The following is a 22,749-nucleotide window of genomic DNA, read 5'->3' as shown; positions in this document are numbered from 1 at the left end:
AACTGAGAAATGAGCGGTGACTGTCAGAGCTAGGGTAATTCTTCTATAAAGTAACAGAGGAATAGGCTCATCAATATGTGTTGAGGGGGGGGGGGGGGGGTTAAATTTTTCCCTTAAACAAAGCCTTTTATAGGAAACAAGATGATTTAGTGGAAAATAAGGTAAAAAGTTTGAAGGAGAGAAGAATGAACAATAAGTCCAATTAGACGGACAAGGCCATCGTTTGTGCATTGCGTGTAGGCCAATGCCCACAGTCCAAGGGATTCTTTAAAGATAAAGGACCTATTGATACAACATTATGTTGAAGCGTTCTGTGGTCTTTGTTGAAATGTGAAGCGCTCCCGAGGATTTTCTGCAAACAATAATTGTTGCTGCTTTCCATTATTGTTATCCCTTCTAGCAAGGGGAAAACAAAACCAGCAGCGACAGTTTTATCAAGGACGGAAGAAAAGTCACCAAAAACAAAGTGCTGAGCTCGCTCAATGATAAACCGATAGAGCTGCTTGGCAAATAAAGAAACGCACAAGTGTTTAGGCTCGTTTACACCGGGTAATTATCATTAGAATTCTTTTGCCTTTGAACGATCATACAATGAATGCACAAAAACATCTGCCGTAGGCAATATTATTTTATCTGTATCACTGACCTATATTGATTCTATAAGCATATAAATTGCCGCCAGTATCCGTTATATCAGTGTATGGCGTTCGTAGCGACATAGATTACAAAATACACCTGCCTAGAGTATGGCTTTCATAAAAGCAATCACTAGGAAACTTTGATGCCCCTGCTGGACTGAGAAGGAATTACCCCCCATTCCCTTATCATTGGTTTGAACTGTAAGGCCTCTTTCACACAAGCGTCAATTCTCAGCAAAGTGAGCCGTGCTACAAAATCGCGACTATCTCTGCCAATAATCAGATGAACGAAGAATAGCCGCGACCAAGCCGGGCTATTATTCGCGTTTTTTCCAGCCATTCACATGGTAGGCTGCAGAGAAAACACGCTGCAGTCCCAAAATCCCTCGATCTGCAGAACGACTTTATTGACTTTTCAATGACTCAACTAGAGGCACCTGTCAGCGTTTAGCAGCGCTAGCTGCTGCTAAACTCCCTTCCCCTCCCTTTTCCTGATGGCTCCCATAGACATTGGGGCTTCCTGCGTTGGTCTGTCCAAAGATAGAGCAAAACCTATACTTTTTGGCAGTGCTGAATATCGGTAGCTGAAATCGCGCTTGTGTGCTATATTTTGCGGACCGTTTTTTTTTGCGTGTCAAACAATCGTTCCTCTGAATGAATCCATTGGTTCCGATAGTCACTTTGCAGAAAAATTACGTTCATGTGAAAAAGGACTAAGGGTCCTTTTACATGGGACGACTGTCGGGGTGAAAATGCGCCCAATAGTCGTCCCAGCAATAATCGCTCCTGTGCTTTTACATGGGAGTGATGATCGCTCAGAGCAGAGCAGGCTGGCGATCGTTGCAGCCGCCCGCGACCATTCACAGTAAACACACAGTTCTTCATAGATGGGCGACTGCCTGTTTTTATGGGGCGGTCGTCATTCAGGCTTTTGGCATGCATAAACAGAACGAGGAGCAATAAGCAAAGAAATTATCGTTCGCCATTCAGTTACTGGCAGCATTTACGCTGCGCCATATATCATTCAAATTCCGTGATCTGCCGAGAATCTGAACTATTATTGGCCGGTGTAGAAGGGCCTGGGGTTACGTCCACACAGGGCGGATATGCCATACAATGGCCGCAGTGGACACTCTGCGGCAGAACCACAGCGCAAATTCCACATTTGATGCAGATTTTGACTCGGAATTTGGCGCAGAACTCACGCCCTCATTTGAAGAGGTGGAATTGTACTAAAATGGCGTGCTGTGGATTTACATTCCGCATCGCATGTCCATTCCCGCAGCGTGAGAACAAAACTTCTAAAATCTCATTTCCTTTGCTGCTAGTGTAAATGGCGCAGATTTTCCAGGCGGAGGGTCCACAAATAAAATATATGCGGCAAATCCGCCGTTGTGTGAACATACCCTAAGGATATCTTCACGCAGGCCGTAGGCCAAATTCGTCCCTCAGGCTGCCTTCATCCGTGCAATGTGATTTTTGCGCAATGTGAGACTGCGTGAAAACGTAGAATTATGCTTTTCAATGGTTTCACTCACATCTGCGGTGCTTTCTCTCATGCGATGTACGACATTTAGAAACCGTGCCTGTCATGTCTTTCTGCGTTTTGCTATTTTTTTTATCGCCCCTGTTTCCCTATGGTGCCTCCATTTTATCTTACCAAACCTGTGATGTTCGTGCGATGCGTTTTTATCATTCGAAACTCCCATTGCCTATCGCGCAAGAAAATCGCAAGATTTTCTCGCGGCGATATCGCAGTTGCCATTGTGAAGGAGCCCTATATAAAGCAGATTTGGCCGCGGCTTTCGTAGCGGGTCTGCCATGGATGTTAAATCTTTTCCACGCGGCTTATACTGTAAATTCTGCCGCATTTACGGCCCGTGTGAAGGCAGCGTAAACAGGCCTACTGCTGCGCCGAGAACCAAGTAGTAAACAGTCCCAGGAAATGTTCCTAATGGTGTTTCTAAGGCGTCTTTATAGCGATGCGTTACCACCGGGCTGGGCGGCCATATTGGTTGTAACGACTCGCCACGAACAGATAAGACTAAATGGGAGTTGAATACAATTGTGCGCATCTCGTCACCAGAGGGCGACTCCAGGACGTCCCCACACTGGCGTTAGACGTATGTCCCCCATGGCCGCTGTGGCCCCTCAGTGTACGCCTTGCATGTATTATATACTGGAGTGGAATGTCGCTCTTCTGCTTCTTCCTCACATGTTTCTGTCATGTCTCGCGATTACTTATCTCCAGCACACAATTCCTTACATTTTTTACCTCAGAATTGATCCCGTATTTTGACATTTCCCTCCAATTTCTTCTGTTCTCCCCTGACTGCCGGTCTAGCTCCGCTCCTTCCCTCTTGTCAGTCAGATGGTGCCACCTGATTGGTCGTTCATTCCTCCCTTTATATTCAATGTTTTAGGCCTCATGTCCACGGGGACAGATCCACAGCGGGTGTTCCACACGCATGATCCGCACCCCATAGGGATGCATTGGACACCCGCAGGTAGTTAAATACCTGCGGATGTCATTTTCCCTTGAGGCGCGGATTACGTGTGCGGGAAAACACCCGCAGCATGCTCCATTTTAGTGCGGGTCTCCTGCAGGGACCCCTCCCACAGGCTTCTATTGAAGCCTATGGGAGCTGTCCAGTTCCGCAGCACACCCGTAGCTGAATTCCTTCGGCCCGGCATGCCGAGCACATCCGCCGGGCTGAAGAAAGCAGATCCGGCCGCGATGAAGGGCAGATCCGCAGCGTACGGACACTTAAGTAAATCTTCTTTTTCGGCCTCATGTCCACGGGAAAGGAGGGACCCGCTGCGGGATTCTGCATGAAGAATCCGCGGCGGGCCTGATTTTCCCCCTGGACATGAGGCCTAAGAGACTGTTCACTTTTCTGCACCTTCCTTGAAAAGAATCGTAAACTGTACGAAACTATTAATGGTCTGTGCCATTTTTGGTGCCCAATATTAACATGATGTTCAGGACAGCAGTGCGGGGAAGATCAAAGTGTCCACCTGCGCCATTTTGCTAAATTTGAAACACTTTGTACTGCTTTTACCATCTCATAAAAGTATGCATTTTACAACACAACTGCTCCCCATTGTTTCTGAAACGATGACTGGGTTGCTTTGGCTAGTGCCTCGGCTAACCATAGCCCACGGTTATATGCAGAAGACATTATTCGGGTCACCATCTGAGGCTATTGCTTCAAGCGTCTGTAATTTTGCTAATATCATGATGTTAGCAATTGGTATTTTGGACAAGTGATAAATTGGAAAAAAAGACGGCAGAGCTGCGGTTGACGATCTGTTACATGTCAGATGGCTTGATGGGGTTTGATGTGCCAACTTTATCATCAAGCCCCAAGGAAATGACATTTTAAATATTAGTTCTATTTTTTGGATGGAAGTTAGACTGATTGAAACAAAAGCACTTCGCTGTATGTCTCTAAATGGATAGAAATTATTGTATGCAAAGTATAACTGCCTGGGCGAATGTATTAGCCGACTTTATTATAAGTCATCACTGAAAAGTGTCTGTTTCTTTAGAAAACCCAATGTCATATACTCGGAGTTAATAAATGGAGGCGTTCTTTGTCCAGAGCGGCTACAAAGGGTGTCTGTTGCTTCGGAAGACCTGTCCTGTCCTGCATTACATAGACAACCCTTGAATAGCAAGGGCACCATGTAATGCTTCATTTCCCCAGTGGGGGTGCTGCAGGGAAATCGAACACTTCAGGTTTCCTTACTGATAACAGTTGATCACTGGTGGATACAATAGCAGGAAATTTTGTAAGCTTCTTATTGTCAAGAAGCCCTTTAAATGGAGCCTTCTAACAAGTAGGAATTGTCCAAAATAGAATACCCCTTTATTAAAAGGGTTGTCCAGGAAGGGCACATAATGACTGCCATCCATGTAGCCTGTGGAAATCCATTCTAGGGTGGGAGAACGCATGTGCAGACTGGAGAGTGAAGGCGGTGATCCAAGAACAGTGTAGTGTTCGGCTCGACGCCAACCTGTCCCTGTTCCAGCGCCCTCCTGCACCCCCTTTGCACATGCAAACTGCCATCTAAGGCTGGCGTCATTGAAACATGGTGGTATTTTTGTGGAATGTACAATGCTTGTTTTTCACGCGCGTCTGCGTATTTTACTGTACTTTTTCTGTAGGCAAGGGCATATTAATGTGCATGTGGAAAAAGAAAATGTACTGATTAAAATAGTTAATCAGTCTAATGGGTTCCAAATGTGTTCTTTTTCCTGTGCAATTACGTAGGATGTTATGCAACTTCTAGGATATTTTGCATGCATTTGTGCATCCCCATTGACTTCTATGGGGACTTAGTGTGCAGATGCTCAGGAAGATAGAGAAGGAAAAATACGTACATGTGAACAAACCTATTGAAATCAATCTGTTATATTCATTACGTATTGCAAGTGCAGATTTTCGCAAATACGCTCATGTGCCACAGGCCTTAAGATATATTTCCACCGCCTGCACAGATAGCAGCCATTTTGTTTCATTTCAGCACAACCCCTTTAAAGTAATTTAAAAATCCTCTGTCTTTAATAGGCAAATGATTATGGCAGCCCTGGGGGTTCTCTGACATCCCCAGGCTGCCATGACACCCGAATCACAACCCTGTGATCTTATACTATATATTATATGAGATACATTATTCATTATAGTACATTGAGCTGCTGCAGATTCTCTTTTTAAAGAAAAAAGGGGAACTTCTTGTTAACCATTTATCGATATGATAGGAAACATATCCCTTATCCTTTTTTAAAATGAAGGTCTGAAGCAGCTGTAAGTTTATGTTTTGCAGCATCTGGATCACAGAAGTATATAAGGCTTTGCTCAGATTTCTGTTTTTGGCTTTTTTCCAGGGGTTCCAGCATAAACACTGGAAAAAAATAGCACAACATATTGTGCTACTTTTTTCGATAAAATTATGGATAGTGTGATGGAAGTCCAACAAAACCCATTAAACTCAATGAGCTCGATTGGACGTTGCTGGTGTCAGTCATTTGACAAATAAAGCACTCGGTTATTTTTGTTTTTCTGTTCCATGATGGATATGAAAAACAGACATTTTAAATGTAAATTTGAACTGAGCCTAACACACTGCAGCTGCTGAAGAAACTCTTATTAAAGGGGTTGTACTAGAATCACACAAGTTATCCCACATCAACAGGATAGTGGATAACTTGCTGATTGGCAGGGACCTCCACCGATCCCTAGATGCAGAACCCAGTGTGGCACCGAGTGCTAAGGCAGCAGAAATACAGTAAGCTCTTGCTCACTACCTGAAGGTTGTCAGTTCAATCGCATGGTTCAGGTAGCTTGCTCAAGGTTGACTCATCCTTCCAAGGTTGGTAAAAAGGGGACCCAGCTTACTGGGGGGTAATAAATAAATTACCTGAAAGTGCTGCGGAATAACAAGTAATACAAATTATAAGTTATATTTTGTTATGACCAGCACTTCATTCAGCCCCCTTCTCAATGAGTGGGGTGCAGTAAGCCCGCAGTGAGAAGGACCAGGGACATAGGATCCCTGTTCTCAGGATCGGTGGGGTCTCAGCTATGAGGCCCCCACCGTTCAGCAAGTCATCCCCTATCCTGTGAATAGGGAATAACTTGTGATCTTGGTACAACGCCTTGAAAAACAGAGAGAACAATTCATGTTAGTCAACAAGTGGTTGATACAAGAAGGGGAACAATAGTTTTCTATAGCAGACTGTTCCTGTGGCAAGCGACAAGCAGTGCCTACATAACACCACTCATCCATGCATTAGGTGCTGATATCAGAATGTGATGGAGTACTTAATATAGGACTATTATTTATGGATTTGTCAATGGAAAATGTCTATTAACATGTATTGTATTAGGGAATTGCTCACTATTTAGCACAGGGATCTCATATCAGTAAAAGTTACATTGTATTCTATCATGTTGCAGTTCGCTGTTCATTCAAAACCATTCCTGAAACAAATGTTTGTGCATATGGATGACAGAGATGTTAGAGAAGCCAACTGGAAGCTATTTGTCGCTACTCGGCCAGTGCTAGTTCCAGAAACAAATAAGCTTGAGGGTTGAATGGAGGCCTGAAGATTAAAAGTGACATTGTTTCTACCAGAGAGATAACACAGGGACTTGTGGCTTCTGCAATGTGTATTATCAACATTTAATTTTTGTTACATTTTTGATACATTACCTTCTGGGGGAAAAAATAAAGTGTTTTTTATCCCTGAGGTATAGAGGGAAAGCAGCTTCCAACTGCTAAGCATTCGTCTAGAAGCGGTTAACATTTATTTTATTCTGATTTTGAATCATTATAAGTAGATTAAGAAATAGTGTTTGGCCATAATTACCTCAGAAATAAATGTAGCTTGACCAAGTACAGCTGAGTATTAATGTTTAATACAAGCCAGACAATGGAAACAATTATATAGTAAAGGTCCACTAAGTCCCCAAATTAAAAATGTTAAATATAAGTAAGTAAAATAGATGGATTTTCAGTAAGTCAATTATAGCCGACTCCACTATAATAGACAGCTTAAAAGTCCTTCTCATATCTTCAGGCAGGGTCCTAATAGGATCAGGTGCTGTTCAAAAGGTTGAGAACATAGGCAAATGAACTATTGTACAGTGAATGATATGTCCTTCATCACAAAGCAGCTCCACTACTGCAACGGATGAGGCAAAATTTCATGTGGTTTTCCAATGGCAAATCGACAGCCACATTTTGCCTTGTAAGGCTAGGTGCACATTTGCATAAAAAGACGTCCATGTTACGTCCGCAAAAAATTATTTATTTTCATACATGTTCAGCTCCATGTGTTCTCCATATTTTGATTACATGGTTATTCTGGCTTTGGCTCACAATTCCTGGTCATTGTTACAATGCTTGTTTAAAGAGGCTGATATTGACTTGCAGGAATACTGCCTTCAATAGGTGGCGCAGTAGAGGTATTGTTCTATCTTCCTATTTGTATATTTCCCAGAGGAGCATGGATGGCCTTATAAGTCTCCTCACACCTTCAAGGTGTTCTCCTTAAGGAAGGACAATACCCCTCCCAACCCACGTCATAGGCCTCTTATTAGCTAAGCTGGAAACCTACTGCACACTCATAATGGGCAATCACTCTGAAACAGCTCTATGTATGGTTATTCTTGCTTTGGCTAACAATTCCCAGTCATTGTTACAAGACTTGTTTCAAAAGTCTGATATTGACTTGCAGGAATGCTGCCTTCCAATAGGTGGCGCTGCAGAGGTATTGCTCTATCAGTAGTCTGTGTTGTGCCATAAAATAATATTCAGTATCTTTCCATCTGATCTACAAATTTTTATATCAGCAACCTATGGGAACAAAAATAGTTCCCAATAAAAGGATTAACATTTTGGAACTGATGATCAAGTGCTATTCAGTTGCAATATAGCAAAGGTGCAGATGGTCGTCAGAAAATGGTCTGAATTGTCTTTTTCGGCTATAGTAAATCTCTAGTGTATGGTCAACTTTAGCCCTTGGCAAAATGTATAGTGGATGTGTGTTAGTATGCCTGCTCCATACACAGTGGTCTTTGACAGCTCACACTTGGCTGCAACAGAAAACAATTGATAGCAGCATTTAAATGTCTCAAGGGTCATTTAAAAGTCCTGAACAGCACCCCCCCCCCCCCCCCCCACACACACACACACACACACACAATGAGATTGCATGGTACCATCCAGATGTCAAAGCAGCTTGGGACTCTGTGAAAGCCCCTAGGGCAGCCATGAACTTCTGCCTATTATCACATGCCTGTGGCATGTCTTAGTAGTATGCCTACAGAAATACTATTTACTGCAGTACTGAAACACTCACAGGTTATAGTCCTCTTAGGGAACTAAAATTAAAAAAAATGAAAAAAGTTTATTAATTACAAAACAACTTAAAACAAGCTAAAAAACCCTTTCCCATATTTGTAATTGAAAAAAAAATCTAAGCAAAAAAATATATATTTAGTATTGCCACATCTATACAAGTCTAGTTTATTAAAATAACAATTTTTTTTTCCCACACACGGAACGCAGTTAGAAAAAAACGCAATTCCAGAATTGTACTTTTTTAACCACCCAGTCTCCTAGAAAAAACGTAATAAAAAGCAATCAAGAAGTCATATTTACCCTCAAAACGGTACTAATAGAAACCGCAGGTTATTTCACACAAAAAAAAAAGCCCTCACACAGATGCATTGACTGAAAAATAAAAAAGTCATGGTGGTCAGAAAATGAGGACAAAAAGCAATTTTTTTAAAAGTAGTTTTAAAAAACGAAAACATATAGATTTGGTTTTGTTGTAACTGTACTGACCCATAGACTTAAGTTATCATGTCATTTTTGCCGCAGTGTTTAAAAACCAGACCCCCAAAATGGCGCAATTGTGATTTTTTTACGTTTCACTCTACTTAGAAGTTTTTAAATGTATTTCAGTACAATATGTGGTACATTAAATAGCACCATTGAAAAATACAACTCGTCCCGCAAAAAATAACCCGCCATACAGCGACGTCGACAAACGAATTAAAAATTGTGTTTTTTGGAAAATGAGGAGTAGCTGCAGCAATGGCTGTATAGTGCTACGCCTAAGCTGTGTTTCCTGAAAAGGTCTTAAGAAGGGAACTGAAATGCCTCCCTCCTATCATATCATATCGACAAGACTACTTGGTTTTTCTCACTGAGAACAATCACATCTACAGCTATAATGGATGACACTTGTGAATGACTGATGGTCACACTTTGCTATGAGCTGTTCAGCTGCAGATTCTTTGTGAGATTCTCACATTGTTTCCTTATCCTTCGGGGCGTAGATTTCTTTTCCGCCAAAATGCACATTTCAAAGGAAAAGAGACCTTGCCTGCACAAGTCCTGATTGTGTTCAGAACTTCTCAGCTTCAATCATTAACCTGTATTCAGTTTTTTTACAGCCTGTTTTACGCAGCTGATAAGTCGTCATGTGACCACAGTTTGCCTTTACTCATTCCGTTTCGCAATGGCAGTGACAGCAGTAACCACAGTGATTGTTTATCATAGAATACGGGGTGCAGGTGAACACTAAAATACATTTCCAAACAACCCTTCCATACGAAATGGCTTACAAACCTGCGGTAGTTGAAAAGTTCCTAAAATTCTAAATTCCATGCAAAAGAACATATGACATAACATGAATGCCCACATTGTGCTCACAAAGAAATTGTTGTGCCCATATTGGGTCCCACAGAAATTGGTAATAACACAATGCCAAATTGATATGAAATGGCTCCACACAACAGACTGCTTTCACTTAATAGTAGTGTTATAACAACATGTCGAATCCCACAGTTCACAATAATACACATAAAATAATGCTCAAGACCGCTCTACCCAGAACTAGTAGTACAGTTTCACTATCGTGACCAATAGTGTTGGTTCACCGACGTCCATACTACATATCACAACCCAGACAATGGTAGTGCAGAGAGTTCTGCCACAGTACTTGTACACCACGGCTCCAGCAGTACATATACCATATACTGTATAAGGACTGCAGAGTAAATCCAGTAATATGCATAATGTAGGCAACAGAAAAAAAACCATATTAAACCTCCATAAGACACATAGTACCTAACATGAAGAGTGTGCCACTAACTCATCACACATTCTTCCACTGGCTCCAGTATGGCACAATTGAATTGCCGTGGAAGAGGCTTAAAGCAAATTAAATTTGCTATTGCAGAAATCCATTCTATGTCCAGCGGTGCAGAAGTAGCAGTCACACATGGACTTTGATGCTTGAGGGGGCTCAAAGTCTCTGCCACATACACTATCCTACTAAAGGTATTTGAACACCCCTATGGGTAGAAGGTATTGTGTCTTCTTAGCATGTCAACCAGTAACTTCAACCAGTAACTTCATCACCACGTGCTGGGTTGGATATACGGGATATGTCGCTGCACTCAAGCTGTCTATCACAAAGCGCAATGCATCATCCTATCTACAATGGTGCAAGGAATGTTTTCCTTGGACAGTTGAACAATGGAAGAATGGTCTATGGAGTGATGAATCACACTACTCCATCTTCAAATCAGATGAAGATGCTTGGGTATGGAGGAAGCCTGGGGAACATCTTTTGCCCAGTGTGTTGCACCAACAGTTAAGTACGGTGGAGGTTCCATTATGGTCTGGGAAGGTTATACGTGGCATGGTCTCGGTCCATTCGTTGTAGTGGCAAGAACCATGAATAAGGAGGTGTAACCTGACATTGTAGACTTAATGTGCTGCCGACAATGTGGTAATACTCTGGGAATGGTCAGCAATACTTCCAACAAGACAATGCGCCTTGTTACAAATCCAATATGTTGGTTTGAGGATATCCAATACATCCAATTATGTTGGTTTGAGGATATGGATGTCCAATAATTGGATTGGCTGCACAGAACTCTACTGAACATCCTTGCGAAAAATTTAAATGTTGGGTCAGGAAATGTGAACAGTGTCCATCTTTGAGAGAACTTGCAAGAAGTTTGCAGGATGAACAGAGGAAACACCAGCTGAAGTGCATCAGACGTTAGTAGAAAGTATACCACGGAGAGCATCCGATGTCATTAGGGTCAAAGGAGCCCCACTAAGTTTGAACCTATAGAAAAAAATACTATTGATTCTTGCTTTTCGCAGGATAGTGTATAGAGATGAGCGAGCATACTCGCTAAGGACAATTGCTCGATCGAGCATTGTCCTTAGCGAGTACCTGCCCGCTGGAAAGAAAAGGTTCGGCTGCCGGCGCGGGTGAGAGGGGAGTTGCGGCAGTGAGCATGGGGGAACGGGGGGGGGGGGGAGAGGGAGATCTCCCCTCCGTTCCTCCCCGCTTTCCCCGCCGCTCCCTGCCCGCCGCCGGCAGCCGAACATTTCTTCCGAGCGGGCAGGTACTCGCTAAGGGCAATGTTTGATCGAGTGATTGCCCTTAGCGAGTATGCTCGCTCATCTCTAATAGTGTACAAAAATACCAGCATCGTAATTGGTACATAGTAGGTGAGAGCACTGATATATATATTGCAATGGGGCCCAGTAGCTTCAAGTTACATCTGCCTATATATTATATTAACTGCCTATGTGGCTTGATTTTAATGACAGCTATCAGTTTGTCAACTCTGCTGCCTCAGCGGCTATTTTCTAAACCAATGGTCCATTCACACAGGCTGATTATCAGGCCTGAGCTTTCTGAGGAACACTCGTTTGTTACATCGGGCTAAGAATTTGGCCCATGGAAACTGAGCGTACGTCCCAGAGAAGCCCAGTTGTAAAGCAATGCCGTAGAAGTTTATAGACTGTGAAGAAAGTTTTAGAATTGAAGACCCAGTGTAAGGCTTTTAATAGCTTTCCATAAAACTAATTATATACAAACTAAGCATCCAGAACAGAACGAATTAAAACTATATTATGGAATTGAAAACAGATATCAGCTGACAAAATACTATAGCCTAAAATGAAATTGGAATTTACAGGAAACTATCATTTAACTTCTGCTTTTAGGCGAATGCTACGCGACAGACTCTGAACTTTGAAGATATTAAACACAGTAAGGGTGCGGGCAGACGAGCGTAGGCGTATTTACATTCGCACGAGCGCAACGTATAATCGCCCGAGCGATCGTTTTTCACCGATCACGACCAGAGCTAGAAAGCGTATTTTCGTTTGTTCCTACTTTGCAAACGGTCTTTTCGGCGATCGAATATGCGTTGGCGCGTATTTCGGTCGCATATGTTCCGTTTTTTTCCGAATTGCCGTTTTTATGCGCCGTAAAATCGCCCATGTGAACGAATACATTCGAAACCATTGCCTCAGATGGTCACGTATATATGTTTGGTCGCAAAAACGCGCCGTTTATGCGCTCGTCTGCCCGCACCCTAAGGGTGCGACCAAACATATATACGTGACCATCTGAGGCAATGGTTTCGAATGTATTCGTTCACATGGGCGATTTTACGGCGCATAAAAACGGCAATTCGAAAAAAAACGGAACATATGCGACCGAAATACGCGCCAACGCATATTCGATCGCCGAAAAGACCGTTTGCAAAGTAGGAACAAACGAAAATACGCTTTCTAGCTCTGGTCGTGATCGGTGAAAAACGATCGCTCGGGCGATTATACGTTGCGCTCGTGCGAATGTAAATACGCCTACGCTCGTCTGCCCGCACCCTAAGTGTGAGTGGATCTATACGTCAGCTGCAGAGATGAAAAATCAAAGATGCAAGATGGTCACCTCAGTGGCTCAACCTGAATTTTTATGAACCAGGGGGCATGTGCTCTGTATAAAGCTAGGACTCTGTGTGCAGAAAGAATTGGTGGCATATATGGAACCATAGCAGGAGTATAAAGGAAACAGTCAGCATGACAGCTGGTATGTCACTAAAGTACCCACTACTTGGCTTTTGCCAGTGCTTAGGGGAGGTGGAGATTCTGCTGAGAGACATACCAAATCTCTTCTCACCCATGACTGATGGCGTAGTGCATAGAGCACATAAAGAGACATGATGGCCAGTAAAGCCATTAATAAAGAGGCTATTAGGTAATAGTTGATGTATCACCAAGAGTTTCTTCCACCAATAGAGGTGTCCATATACCTAGAACTTGCCTAAAATAGAAAACATTCTCCATCTGAAGCACCATCTGGTCATACTTTTGGAGTAAGTCTTTGGTCTATATCAGTTTTTCCTAAACTCCAGTCCTCATGACCTCTCAACAGTATAGGGCATCCTCTTCATCTAGAGGCAAGGAGGTTTCTACACCGACATGGAAGGGGGTTCTTTACTGTAAGAGCAGTGAGACTATGGAACTCTCTGCCTGAGGATGTGGTGATGGCAAACACCATAAAAGAGTTCAAGAGGGGCCCAGACACATATCTCTTTTTTGGCCTTACATACAATGGTATTGTGAAATCCTGAGCTGTTGGGGAGTCATGCAGACTGGAGTTTGGGAAATGCTGGTCTACAATGCTTGCTGTAAAATATTTGTTTCTGTCCCTCCCTGGTAATCAGTAAGAGATCCATAGTGGAGGTGTCAGCAAGGAAGTGAAGTGATAGAACATCCCATTTCTAAAGAATGAGATACTCAGTGAAGCACAGCTAGAAGATGGCCATCAACAAGAAATTGCTGGTGTCATCATGCCAAGTCCCATTGTGCTTGGGAATAGGTAAACAAGACTAGCGGCTATTTGAAGAGGACACCATGGTCGTGACAGATCATCATATCTCTTCCAAGTCGCTGACTTTGCTTTGTCCTCCCTCTTCATGGCAACATAACTAACATAACTACCGGTGGCATCACTTGGGAAGACAACTCATCCTCCCATGATGTCACTTGCAGCTTTCATTCCTCCAGTGCAAGTGGCAAAATCAAAGCACTTATCTGATTCATATTGTAGCAACCTCTCCGCTTTTGCACTAAGTTTCATCCATAAGAACAATGGAAATATATTAGGAAGCTTTCAAGGAGAAAATGTAATAAAACATACAATCAAGAAAATGTAATATGACAACCTGCCAGCAATGTCAGATATGACAAAGGCTTAAAGGTTTGCCCATTAAAGGCATTCATACTTAATGACAGTGTTGAATTTTTATACTTTTATCAAACTATTTGAATATTTACATATTTCAGGGTTCTTACAAGTGCCAAGAGCAAAAGAAGAATCCACAAAGAAAGGCATACAGCTGTATACAGGTGGCATTTGATTGGCATCCATTTTTGATATTTAATAGGAAAATTAACATATTTGCACAGATTTCAGTAGTATGATTATAGGAAAAACACAGAGCTAAGATATACTAAAAAGACACTTAGTACTATATACTGTATATATAAGTAACAAAAAGCATGTGAAGTCATAGTAAACTCTGAAAAATATTACAGAATAGTCATTAAATGTCTGAAGCTAAATTGTATAAATGCAGCCGGGAACCACCTGAAAATGGTCATGAGAAATCGATTCATCTGTACAAAGAGCTAGCTACTAAGATTAGAACTAAATTATATATATATATATTAGTTATACAAGCTTGCATTTTTTCTATCAGTTTTTTCAATCATTCCCATATTGACCTCGAGGAATAGCTAATCTGATCATTAAAGCTACCCTCTTGTATTAGGACCGGGGGAGGGAGGGGGGGGGTGATATATTACTGCAGTTGTTCTCTGTTGTCCTTCGAATCTGCCAGCCCCAGGTCTTGTTTTTGGCTTTCCAAAATGGCCAACACATACTTCAGACTACCTAATCCCCGACATTATATTAGTAGTATTAAGCCCTTTTTACACACAACGATTATCGCTCAAAATTTGTTCATATCATGGCTTTTGACCAATAATCATTGCTTGTAAATGCTTCCATCTTTCACTCTTCGGCTGAACTATGATTTTTTAGGTGAGCATAAAATCCATCGTTCAGCTGGAGAGAGATATCGGGAACCGCATGCTGTGTTCTTCACGAGAGGAGCTAATTACATTGTATTTAACTGACAGCCCCTGGCATGCGAAGACAGTGCAGCTGAGTGCAAAGTCCAGACCACATGCTGGGATTTGCAAACAGCTGCTGGAGGCTCATTTACGTGCAAATGAAGGTAATAAACTGCTAATGGACATTAGTGTCCTTTAGCAGTTAATGCAAAATGATCACTAGGACTGTCAATCTTTCAATCATGCCCAGGGCCGGGTCGGATTCTGCCTGCGAAATCTCACAGCCGAATTAGTCCCAGCGCCCCCCAGAGACCCCATACTCACCTTTCCAGATCCGCTGAGAGAGTGTCGGACAGCGGACCGGCGCACATGCTCAGTGTAGCACATGATGCACCAGAGCTAAAGTATGATGCGGATTCCCGCGATACTTCCGCTGCAATGGAAGCCGTCCATGCATTTTTCTTGAACATGCTGTGATTCTTCCCCCGCGAGCAGAAAGGTGTTAGGTTGTGCTGCTGGAGTTTGTTGTTCTACAGGGTTCCAGAAGCACACCTGCACAGGTGAGAGTTAATTGAGCTGGCTGGGTGTGGTTGTACTGGTCAGCCAATCCCCTGGGTCTGGAAGTAGATATATATACCCCTGCCCCTCTGCAATGAGGAAGCTGTATTTCCTCAGTTTTGTCTGCTGTGTGTGTAGTGTCTGGTCAGCTTGCAGCTTGCTGTGTGTGTAGTGCCTGGTCAGCTTGCAGCTTGCTGTGTGAGAGGTGTCTGGTCAGCTTGCAGCTTGCTGTGTGTGTAGTGACCTGTGCTGCCTGTTTCGTGTCTTGCTAGAGTAGGGACCGCAAGATAGGAGGAGCCTTGTCAAGGCCTTGCAGCTTAAGTTCATTGGCCAATGTACGAACTAATCCCTCACTTTTATATTCAACTTTACTATCTGCTTTAGTGTGCGAGGATTTGTGATAAGTGAGTTTGTGCATTTAATGTGCGAGTTCCGCCTGGTTGCGAGTGTCACCCTTTCAGGGAGAGCAGGGCAGAGGTTCCAGTGTCTGGCCGCCTTTATTGAGGCGATCGCCCTGCTTTGTAGATAGGGCCTTGTCATCTTCCCTGCAGCACAGGGGCAGTTGTCCCTAACCCATGTTTTTTGGATCATGTTCGTGTGCGCCTGGTGCTTAGTTGCCCACATGAACATAACAGCATGTCTATGGGCGGTCATTGCTGCAGAAACTCGGGCGGGTGTCTGACCACGATTTCCACAGCGATAATCCGTCTGTGGGCATTCAGCCTAAGACTAGACTACTACTGCACTATACCTGCTTACATGATCAGCACTGACCAATCAGAGAGCAGTGCACAATTGCAGGTAATATATATACACCACCTGTCCCTCCTGTCCTGGGACAGAATTTTGTCCCAAAACCAGAGGGTCACTTTAAAGAGCCTGTTAAAGGGAGTCTGTCAGTTCCTATGAGCTCCATAAGCTAAACATATGGGCTAATAGGAGCTGCCAGGCAGAATTGAGTGATGTGAATCTGCTGTCAGCTATCAGAGTCCCTGCTGAACGCACTCGGCGGACTACTTGTGCACACGCATAGAATTAGGGGACTATATAAGATGCTCACAAGTAGTCCGCCAGGTGCAGATAGTGGGGACTTTGACAGCTGACAGTGGGGGACGACCAGAAGGTGAGTAAAAGACTCTCATAGTTGGATTCAGCCTATCAGCTCCTATTAGCCCATAAATTTAGCTTATGGGACTCACAGGATCATGACTGAAATGATGAAGAATGATGAACTGATAAACATTAGAGGCCCATAGAAATGCATAGGATGCATGAACAAATCTCTCATTATCTCTGATAATCTTCATGTGTCTACCTAATAACTTAAACCTCGGAACAATACACTTAAAAGCATATAAGTAACCGTCCAATATATATAAGGCTGGCTTGTATGCAACACCTCGATCACCATAGTTTGAAAGAGCCAAACTTAGATCACTATGGAATTACAGAATATGGCACAGAAGTTGACCGTGGGTAACTAGTATAAGCATAGAATGGAAATAATGGGAAAATGTCATATCATTTCTAGCTTCTATGGCACTTTTGCTTCAGCTGGAAAGCAACGCAAACAAAAAGTTGCTCTGCTTTACCACATAGGGAAAGTGATACATGGGGGCTAATGTAGTCATGGAGATGTAATAAGAACCCATATATAACATGTAGAGATGTAATAAGAAACTGAAAGTCATGTAGGAGTAGCCATGCAATAATTAAGGCTCTACTCACATCTGCTTTGGAGGCTCCGTTCAAAGCCTTTGGCAGAGATCTGGCATGAAATGCCAGATGAAAAGGGTAAAAATGCCAGTTAGGTGCAGGAACCGAACCGACCCCATTATAGTCAATGGGGTCCGTTTGGAAACAGTTTGGATCCGTTCATCCAGGGGATTCTGTTCTCCCTTAACGGAGCAGAAAAACTGAATCTTTAGTGCAGATGTGAAATTAGCCTAACATGGAGCCGTGTAAAAGTAACCAAAAGCAAACAATACACACATAATATTACAGGCGTCAAAGATAAGAGTCGATATATCCACAGAAGTATTTCTGCGGGCTGTGACAAATGTTCCCCTGTGGTATAGGTTCAACAATTCTATGGTGTTTACACACTCCTTATCACATGTGCCATCATGACCCCATTGTCAAACATGCAGAGAGAACCATAGTTGTTGTGAATAGACAGATAACTACTGATTGATCTTTATTCACACGTTTCAAACAAGCATATTTTAGTCCATGTTTGGTTCATGTTTTGTAGACTATACTATGGAGTGACTGTAAATCTATGTATCTATTCACATGGCCCTTCTTTTTTTGTAAACGCAGCATGACCTATTTTCTGCGTTTTTGTGTCCGTATTGGTATCATTTTCTATTGGGCAGATACTGATCAGCATTTGTCCAGTATAAAACAAAATATATGAAGGCAAATACTAATAAAATACTGATAACACACAGTTGTAATGTCATCTGTAACATGTCTGTATTATAGATTCATATTACGGTCGTGCTATAATACGCTTGTCTAAAAGTGGCCTTAGCATTATATACAAAGCAGAGCCTGTATTACCGCACACAGAGTCCCTATGGTTCTGTAGTTTGGACCCGTAGATACTCTGTGAGCCACATGCACCTAGGTGAAAATACTCGATCATGGTTGAAATACTATTTCCATGACCTGTACGGCTTCACAGTGGCCCAGTAGGCAAGTGGATCTTCTGCTACTGTCAAGATAACAATAGCAGGACTGCCTACTGTCCATTAGATTGTACGGAAGGGACTACAATACTGATTTCCATCCATTGCTCACAATTGCTCGTGCATAGTCAGACTGATGAGGACATTTCTTATGAGCTACATAGGAGGATCTCTATGACTAATACTCTATTCTCATCAAATTACTAGTTGGAAAACTACAGTAGAGATCCATGTGATGATCTGCGCAGTGGCATGGGTTGTCTGTGTCCCATTCTGTATCCGATGCTGCGGACCACAATTGTTACTGGCAGCTTACCTATGTCTATGTATGAATTTAAAGGCATACAAAAGTACAATATGATCCCACAGACTGCTACAGATGCCATATTACAGCTGTGTGCATTGGTCCTTATTGGCTGATACATTTTTGTTCCAATGGTAGTGATTTCTGTCCATCTCATCTAATCAGTTTTTTACGTTAAGAGCTCCTTCACACGGGCGTATTTTTCATCCATATTTTGCAAGCCAAAACCAGAAGTGGAACATGCAGAGAGAAAGTATAATGGAAAATTAGCATTTCTTCCATATTTAGGACCTGCTCCTGTTTTTGGCTCACAAAATACTGATGAACCCCCCCCCCCCCCCCTTTCCTGTGAAGGAGCCCTTAGTCCCATTGAGTTCAATTACTTTATCTGAACCAATCACTCTATTACCATGTATGTACTAAGGATTGCACTCAAAATGCACATTATTTCCTATGTACAGAATAGGGGAAAACTTGTAATTTTGGTAAAACCCCTTTAGCAATCGCCATTATTATTCTGATCCGTAAGAAGAATTATTCCACTATTGTAAATATTTCTGGCACCTAACCATAACTCATGCATAGTCCTGTCCTGTGTACAGTACATGATCTCACAGCCAATTACAGGCAGAGATAGCTTCCCCGGCACTCTGCTACTGTTACACACAAGTGAATCAATGCCGGGAAACTTTTCAGTGTCTTTGAAAGAACTAGAAATAGCAAATCAAAGGAATGAAATCTCCTCCACGCTTCTAAATGTCACAAGATGCACCACATCTTCAATGTCAAAACCCTGCCAGTGTGCCACACTACATGCCAGTACAATATAATTGTCACCTTCAGTGTAATAGGAGAAATATGACCTATTACAAAACACTACGGTGTATGGAGACACTTGAAGCTCAAACTTTATTGTCTTGTATTATCTATAGGGTAGTGAGCAACAAAATGAACCAACCTTTCAATATAATTGTGCAGCGGCCCCGACTAAGGCGACTCTTTCTTCATAGTAAATCCCAACTTGATATATGCTCAGTAAGGCGCTGAAGGAAAACAAAGTTTCTTTGGAGCCTCCCAACCCACACTGATCTCAGCTCAGTATTTCTGTCCCTATTCAAACAAGTGAGCTCCAGGGCAACAGCAAGTTCAAAGTAGGAGGAGAATATGGAATAATGAGGGAGTTACAATCTCTTGCAAGCAAGCCCATTTTCATCCACATTGGAAACCTGTTCTTCAGGTTAGAAGTTGCTGAAAAATAGTCGAATCCTAATATTTTATTTCTTTCTCTTCTGAAAGGAGATTTGGAAGAAAGGATTTACTCCTCGCAGCTAAAAGGAAGATGGAGAGTAGTGAGACGGAGGGTAGAATTTGGAGTTAATGATTAGATGGATTTCTTACCTTTATTGCTTCCGTTTTAAAAGCACCTTTGTAGTTATTATGAATAGTTACTATGTGCATGCTGAGAATAGTAGTTCTTCAGCTGCAGAATAGGAGTAGGTCTCAGCTAGCTAGGCTAAACACAGATTGGCCTCCATGTATCTGTTATGACTTTTATATTTTGTATCTTGTTTTATTTTGCAGCACATTTCAGGACTTTGTTTTGCAACAAATGTATCTAATGTTGCTTGTTGAATGGATTGCATTCTGTGTTGGCAGAGTGCAGCCACAACTTTATCTGTGACTTTCTAAAAGAATTGTATTTTAGAAATATGGCTGAAAATTAAAATACCATAACCCATAACCGTACACACTTGGCATAGAAATCACAAAGTGGTGAGCGCGGCATAAGGGCTCGTTCAGGCGGACGTATTTGTGTGCATGCAAAAATTCCATGAGCAATCCGCAGAGTATAGAACCCATTGATATTGTATTAGTTCCCATTTCATTTTTTTTGCATCTGTATTTCTCGCACGCCCCCTGAAAAATAGAACTGCTTTCTTTTCCTGAGTATTTGCGCACCAGGGACCCTAATAGAAGTCTATGGAAGGCGCACAATCCACAATAGGATGCGCTATATGCCTTCTCAATTCCGTGAACCAAAGAACACATCTGGACCTCATTAGACTAAATATCCTTTTAAATCAGGGTGGGGATGTGTTGCACATGCATATAAACAGATCCGGCGTGCGCAAAAAAGTACAGTACAATGCACCGACAAACACACATATCAACCTTGTTCATTGCCCAAATACACTGCGCTGGAACATGCATATTTGCGCATACAGTCATCTGAAGCTGCCCTGAATTTTCCTTGTTTTACGGTGCATATAGCAATATTTCATTCATGAGAAAGCACCCTAAAAGTATTGGGCAACTTCTCCACTTTGCATGAGTTTTGATACATCTCTCCCAGTGTTTGCGACGCTTAGTAATGCATATTAGCCAAATGTGTACAGTTATAAGTTGCAGTAGCATTAACTTTTTAGGCATATTCATAAAATTTGGCATTTTAAAAATCACTAGTTTTGATTAATTTCCCTTACCCACACGTGCGAGCGCAAATTGGAGTAATGCTATTTTATTGCAATTGCACCATGTTTCACAAGAAATATGTGCTTTCATGAGCTCAGAAACAGTTTGTAGACCTATGTCTTAAAGTCCACATCTGGCTTCTTGCATAAAAGACTTTCCAGGTATTGCCATCAGATGCACCTAACAGCTACCAAAAATATCCAATACAACAGATAGACAATACTACAGCTATTTGCCTTTGGTTGTTGTCTGTCACGTGCCGATCATTGACAGAAAACTGTATTTTTAAAATCTATACAGTATGTCTAGCCTAAAGGGACATTTAATATGGTGCTTCACACAGGAATCCTCTCTTTGTGTCCCTGCGTCATGCTCTGCACCCCTCAGGCCTGGCGTATTAAAGGGGTTGTCCCGCACCGAAACGGGTTTTTTTAAAATTCAATAGGCCCCCCGTTCGGCGCGAGACAAACCCGATGCATGTGTTAAAAAAAAAAACGTCCAGTACTTACCCGAATCCCCGCGCTCCCGCGACTTCTTACTTACCTTGCTAAGATGGCCGCCGGGATCTTCACCCACAATGCACCGCAGGTCTTCTCCCATGGTGCACCGTGGGCTCTGTGCGTTCCATTGCCGATTCCAGCCTCCTGATTGGCTGGAATCGGCACACGTGACGGGGCGGAGCTACAAGGAGCAGCTCTCCGGCACGAGCGGCCCCGTTCGGAAGGGAGAAGACCAGACTGCGCAAGCGCGTCTAATCGGGCGATTAGACGCTGAAATTAGATGGCACCATAGCGACGGGGACGCCAGCAACGGAACAGGTAAGTGAATAACTTCTGTATGGCTCATAATTAATGCACAGTGTACATTACAAAGTGCATTAACATGGCCATACAGAAGTGTATACCCCACTTGCTTTCGCGGGACAACCCCTTTAATTTTGTCTGTTCCTTTAAGAACTATCATCTAGATATTCCTACTGTGCAGTGGATTAAAAAGAAAAAAACACCAAAAAGTATATAGATTTGATTTAGAATGAAGTCAGCTGAGCGTGTTTTTGCACATGCCTATGAGCGCAAAAACATTGTATCTGATAGAACCATTGGTTTCCTATGATGTGTTCACATTTCTGTCTTTTACAGGTGCAAAATATAATGAAAACAAACATCTGATACCATGTTAGGCAGTTGAGCAAAATGTGATTGTTCCCAGCAAGAGAAACCAAGTAATCTTGTAGATATGATACTTTTTAATGGCTAACAAAAATACACAATGTAATAGCGAGCTTGCGAACCAACGCAGGGTTCTTCTTCAGGCTTAAAAATAAAGATTGCTCCGTTTAGGATTTTTGCAGACTACAAAGGTGAGTCCATACTTCCCAAAAAACACAATTTCATTCAGCCTAATAAATCCAAATTGGCTTTAACTGACCAGATTAATAGCAGCAAAGTGAAATACAGTACAAGTCCTTCAATTTGGTATTCGATAGCCGTGAAATCTGAACATCGAGATAATCCGAAAGTTCAAAAGAGCATAAGAACAGTCTATAAGACTGCTCTGATTAAGAAATATAGTAAGGCTAGAACTTAAAGGGGTGGCACCAGAATTTCAA

General features: G+C 42.3%; 1 protein-coding gene across 1 annotated transcript in view; it reads right to left on the bottom strand.

The window, feature by feature from the left end:
- The window catches only part of PLCH2 (phospholipase C eta 2), a 699,861-nt gene extending 680,099 nt beyond the window's left edge, over positions 1-19,762 (bottom strand). Inside the window, exon 1 of the mRNA XM_066606850.1 lies at positions 19,627-19,762. The gene's annotated coding sequence lies outside the window, so the exon portion shown is untranslated. The remainder of the gene's footprint in view (positions 1-19,626) is intronic.
- Positions 19,763-22,749: the final 2,987 nt, after the last annotated feature.

The sequence above is a fragment of the Eleutherodactylus coqui genome, chromosome 6 (genome assembly GCF_035609145.1).
Source record: "Eleutherodactylus coqui strain aEleCoq1 chromosome 6, aEleCoq1.hap1, whole genome shotgun sequence".
Lineage (NCBI taxonomy): Eukaryota > Metazoa > Chordata > Amphibia > Anura > Eleutherodactylidae > Eleutherodactylus > Eleutherodactylus coqui.
Note: the sequence above shows the minus strand (reverse complement) of the source record. Positions and strands in the feature narration are given on the sequence as shown.